This window comes from Solanum pennellii, chromosome 4, assembly GCF_001406875.1.
Source record: "Solanum pennellii chromosome 4, SPENNV200".
In the NCBI taxonomy this organism is placed as follows: domain Eukaryota; kingdom Viridiplantae; phylum Streptophyta; class Magnoliopsida; order Solanales; family Solanaceae; genus Solanum; species Solanum pennellii.
In genome coordinates, this window is record NC_028640.1 from 7,693,584 (window position 1) to 7,699,651 (window position 6,068).

At 36.3% G+C, this 6,068-nt stretch overlaps 1 pseudogene; it reads left to right on the forward strand.

Moving 5' to 3' along the window:
* Positions 1–619: 619 nt before the first annotated feature.
* Positions 620–2,181, forward strand: LOC107016283 (annotated as a pseudogene).
* The last annotated feature ends 3,887 nt before the right edge of the window (positions 2,182–6,068 follow it).

A 6,068-nucleotide genomic window follows, 5' to 3' on the forward strand; every position in this document is an offset into this window, starting at 1 on the left:
TTTTAGCTTCTTAGAATACTCTTAGTTTAGTAATTTGATCATAGATGTTCTTGTGGTGATGACTTCCAGATTTTGGGGAATAATAGATGTTGAATTTTAGAAGTTATTGAATTGGTATTTATTAATGAGTTTAAGTCTTCCGCATTACTTTCTGTTGATATTATATTGAAATGTTAGGGTTTAGATTGGTTGGTTCGCTCACCTAGGAGGGTAAGTGTGGGTGCCAGTCGCGGCTCGGTTTTGGGTCGTGACAATATTTAATTATTATTATTATTTATTATTATTTATTTATTTATTATTATTATTATTTATTATTATTTTATTAATATTATTATTATTATTATTATTAAACAAATCAATTTTTATCATGTTAACAATTTTTAAGGGTATTTATTTCAGACATTTTGATTAAAAAAAATGTTTACCAACACTTATTTGCCAAACATATTAACATTTTTTTTTTAAATTTCATCACTTTTATTTAACACATAACTACTTATTTTAAAAATAAATCCCAAACACGTTTAAAACTACTTTTTTAAAGTTTCAACTTTTGATAAATAAATTAATTAATACAAAAAAAAAAGACCGAAAAGAAGAAGGTAAGGGATTGTTTTTTTTCTTCTTTTAATGTTAAACACGTGGGTCGGATAGCAAAATAAGATTTCCATTGTACTTCGAATTGGAACTAGATGGTTTTTCGTTAGGTATCATCTATACAAGGCGGCTGGTATCAGAACAATCTTCCCTATAGCTGAGATTTTTCGGTGGCGCAAGAGTTGAGTTACTTATATGCGGCTGCAGGGATGGAAACTGCTGCATCCGGTTTTTCGATGTCTGATTGGTCGGAACTTCAACATGATCTGCTTGTTCTAATTGCTAGGCGTTTGAATCTCATTGAAGACTATCTAAATTTTGGCACTGTCTGCAAATCCTGGCACTCTGTGTCCACCAAGGACAATTTCAACAATTACCTCTGTAGAGCTCCTTGGTTGATGCTAGCGGAGGAAGAGGATGATGACGGAAATTCCATTCGGAAATTCTTCAGCCTCTATAATGGCATGATTTTGAACAAGAGAATTTCGAAAGCCCGCAGATAACGGTGTATGGAGTCTATGGGTTGGCTTATCATGGTAGGGGAAGATGAAGGAGAAATTAGTATGCTACATCCCTTCTCTGGTGTTGAAATTGAATTACCCCATCAAAATATCACCGTAGAATACAACCGTTACCGGACTGGCTTGAAGATGTACTTTTTTTACAAGGCAGTTTTGTCCGCTAGTCCTTCTCATACATCCGACTACCTTCTCATCGTCATTGAAGGAGCATTTAAGTTCCTAAGTTTTTGGAGACCATGTGATATTAGATGGACTAGAGTTACATTGCAAGGAACCGATCGCGTGCGTACGACTTTTTATGATTTAATATATTTTAATGGACAAATTTATGCTATGGATTATTCCGGTGATCTGATAGTTTTTTATGTTGCTGATGTTGTTGTCCCTCAACCCACTAAAAATCATATCGTAGAGCACATGCCACTTCCACCTCAACTTCGTCGTGAACACTAGTTATACATTGTAGAATCACTAGGATCATTATTTGTAATTTTGCGAGATGGTGTTCATTTAAGGTTACCCAAAGATGATCGTGACAGGATACCATTAAAGCTCATCCCAGATGATGATGATGATGATGAGTACACATATGGGACAACCAATTTTCGAGTTTTCCAAGTCGATTCAGCTGCTGGCATAATGACGGAAACCAGGGAATTAGGGGACACAACTTTTTTCCTAGGTGCTAATAGTTCTCTCTCAGTCCAAGCTTGTCAATTTCCAGGAATCAAGCCCAAGCATATTTATTTCACAGACGATTGTTTTTTAACATACCTAGCCTATGAAGAAGGAGGAGGGTTGGACATGGGGGTGTTCAACCTAGCAGATGGAAGCATTCAGCCGCATTACAATGGTCTTTCCCTCAGTCGTTTTTGTCCTCCAACTTGGGTAACGCCAACTCTCTATTGAATTTCAGTCATACATACTCACTCATCCTTGCTATTGTTTTACTCAAAAGTTTTTGAATGTTTTGATTTATCTTTCTTGTTTTCATATAATTGGATGCTTGAGTATGTTGTGGTGGAATAAGATCTAATGATCCAAACTTCTTTTTTCTTCTTTTCATCCAATCCTTAATCCAGGTGTATTACAATGGTGTTTCATCAATCACGCAGGTTATTAGACATAGTCAAGTTTTCCCCTCTTTAAAAGGCCTGCCATGTTTAAATTAAGTCAAATGAATAGAAGTTTAAAAGGCTTGAGTCTTTTTTTTTTTTTTACAAACAATTTTATTCATCTTCCAAAACACACCATTGCAGTTGATTTGAGGCAGACACACAACCTAATTTTTCCCTCCGTGTGGAATATGGGATAATGTACCTATTGTAGTTGAGATGAAAAGGTAAATGCCTAAGATAGGTATCCCATGTGACTAATACCATTTATACACAAATATGGGAGGATCTTATGAATTTGTCACGGAAGGTCGAAAGTAAAATCTGTCTTCCTTTTGTTGGAGACTCTTATAAACGAAAGACTCCAACGATCAATTGCTATAAGCCCTTTGATTTGGGAGGGGAGTTCACCACTGTTAGAGTATAAAATGTTGGTGTTGTAGTTGTGACTAAGAGAAGTTGTCTTGTCCGCCACTTGATTAATCTCCCTATAGCAATGTGTTATAGAGTATTCACTTTGATTGAATAAGTCCTGTAGCCTTTTGACTTCATTTGCTAGTGTCCAAGGTGGTGTAGACTTCTTCTTAAAGCAATCCACCAATAACTTGGAATCACTCTCTGCGTGCACATTTCGGTAGCCATTGTTTTTGCTCCAAGACATTCCAAAGAGTAAAGCTACTGCTTCTGCCCAGTTGTTAGTGCCTTGTCCTAATACCAATGAGAAAGCTATGATGAGTTTGCCTTCTTGATCTTTCACAATCCCCCCTCCTCCACAGCTACCATTAGTGTTAAGTTGAACAAAAGAGATAGAAGGTTTGGTCCACTTGATGAAAATATATTTTTGAAAGTAAACATTGCTTGAAATGATTTTTTCGGACCTCCTCCCGGCTAGATGGTTCACTAATTGGGAAATATTGGAGGCAATCTGGGAAATGGATTTGTTCACATTGATCTTTTGTGAGCCATATTTGGCCTCACATCTTGATTTCCAGATCTCCCATATAGTGAGAGAGCAGGGAGACATTTGACAATGATACTACACACTTGATTAGAAGTCTTTTGTCTCCACTAATCGATTAAGTGTTGCCTGAGAGGTATGTCCTTGAAAGGAATTCCAATTGAACCACAAATGACTTTCCAGACATCTTGAGCATAAATTTTTCCCCTGCAGAAAAGATGGTCAGTAGACTCAAAAGTAGAAATCCTACAGCAACAACAAGTACTTTTAATAGTGATTCCCATTTTAGCTACTCTAGCATCAGCGGGGAGCCTATCTCTCGAAGCCTTCCAAACAATAAAGTTCATTTTGAAGGGGACAACTTTTTGCCCAGTCATTGAATTAATCCATTTTTTTTTTGCTTTTTTTGTCTTAAAAGTTGCCAAGCAGAAGCAATATTGAAAATTTCTGTTGTGTTCATAGTCCAAATTTGCTCCATCAGGGATATTTTCCCTAATAACAATTGTCATGGAGCGATCTTGATTCTAACATAATCAGGTAGATAGATATATATCCCAGCCATCCCAATTTCTATGGTTGTCTAGAATAATGTCCAGGAAGAAGATATTTCCACAATGGGCCTAATTCCGACCAATTATAATACCAAACATCGATATCACCCTTGGCCAATCTTCAAAAAAATGCACGTATCTACTTGGCTCTTGATTTTACACATTGCATTCCAAGCTTTAGATTGTCCAGAACACCATAGCTTGATCACCGAGTGTATTCTTTGGCAATATTTTGTATATTTGGAGCTTCAGCTGTATAAATAAAAATAGTGAAAAAATGCCCTCCAAACTAGGTGGAAAGTCTATTTTTCATGCATAAACTGAAATAAATTTGGAACTTTCTTTTCCAGAAATGTTGATGTTACAGTTAATGGCACTATAGGCAGTTACTGTTAACACACTTCATAGGTTGAATAACTGAAATCTTATGGAACACAAAGTGAGGTCAGAGCAAATCCACGAGAGAAGCGACCTAATAAAACAGAAATTATTGATGCATCACGTAATAGATCAGCGCCCTGCAGATACTTTTCTCTGTTTTTACTTGATTTATCTATCTCATTGTATGCATCGTGCAACCACAACCAGAGAGAATTACATGGTTACTATCTCATCGACTCAAATTACATTTCAAGACACTTCTCCTTAACAGTACATTAAAACTTAACGAGGCTGGCAAACGATAGGGTTAGCTGCTTCTCAAGTGAAAAGGTACAGGTTCATAATTTCGACAGGGTTTTGGAATTCATTAAAGAAGATGGATACTATGATAATTAATAATAACCTATCAAAAAAAAGAAGAAAGATCAAATGTGATGGCAGTATCTACATGTAATTGTTACTGAAACATTTGTTAGTCAAAAAGATAAATTCCATAATATAGACAAAAGATGTATATTAGATGAAGTTCATGAATTTTAAGCTCAAATGTTACCGCTATTTGGCATGAGAGCTCCACTCCGGTTCAGTTTTGGTACACATTATGACTGATCATTACCTGAAAAACCATGGCATAACAGAATTCAGTTATTTTAATTAAAGGGAAGAATAAAAGAAACAAACACCATTAGCTAATGTATTTTCTGGTGTCGGCTTTACTGTTCTTTTTTTCTGAATCAGCTGCAAAAAAACAATTTTACCGGACCATCAGTTTTTGTACAGTCAACCATGGGAAGTATACTTGGGGCATATCTTTACTAAAGAACTCGCCTTTAAGTTATGAAATCTACCATAGAACAACAATATGAGCAAATATGGTTGAGCAAGTATGATAAGTCGATTTGAAAATAGAAATGTCTTCTTATTCAGGTCAACTCACCTCTTCCATTGCAAGTGCAGGGACATTTGCTTGTATAGACATGTCTTCTATCACCTAACCAAGTTGAGTCATGGAGAAGTAACATGAGACGAACCGTTTAGAGATGGGAATATCACGCCAAATGTACATTGTTATAAAGTGGCAAATATGATAACAGATTTCCTTTAGAAAGTTGGTGAATCAAGAATATAGAGTACACATATTTAAAGCAGTAGTTGCTGCCAAAAAGTATCAATCTCCTTGATTAACATGAATACAGTAGCACCTCATAAATTTCGCCAAGTCCCTTTTTGCTTTTATTGTCATCCTGCAAATTGATTAGAAAAAAAAGAAACATTTAATAACATCTATCCTCGAGACCAGGATAGAATCCACATAATTGGACAAGTATATATTCTTACATATAGAAACATTATTTACCAGTTCTTTTGTTTCTCGCGGTGCTCTGGATGAACATCATCAAATTGGCCCTATACATTACAAGCTGGGATCAGTTGCTGGTTATACCTTGTTTCTGTTTGAATTGAAATGAAGAAAGTCAGTGAAGAGGAGAAAGAAGCCAAGGAAGCTCAAGTTTTGACTACTGGGAAGCTTCTCAATCAAACGAAATTAAGAGACAATATTGGGTCTATATCTTAGCTGGTCCAAATGCAGAATTTTCTCTTGGGATCCTATTCTTCTTAACTCTCTTCTGGCTCTTCTAGCTTTTCAAAATATTCAATTTTGGTTATTAAAGTTCTTCTTAAGCATTAATGTAACGACCTGTTTAGTCGTTTGAGCAGCAGATTTTATTTCTGGAAAAACTGTCTTGGTCGACGGATCCCACGACGGACCGTCATGGGCACAACGGACCGTCGAGGGGGTCTCGTTCCAAATCACTTAGAATTCTGAAAATTGGGTACTGAGATCGACTCTCTGAACTTCGTGACGAAATGGCAGGATGGACCGTCGCAGGCACGACGGGCCGTCACAGACCCTTCACTGAAATTTAGTCTCTGAGCTTTGTGA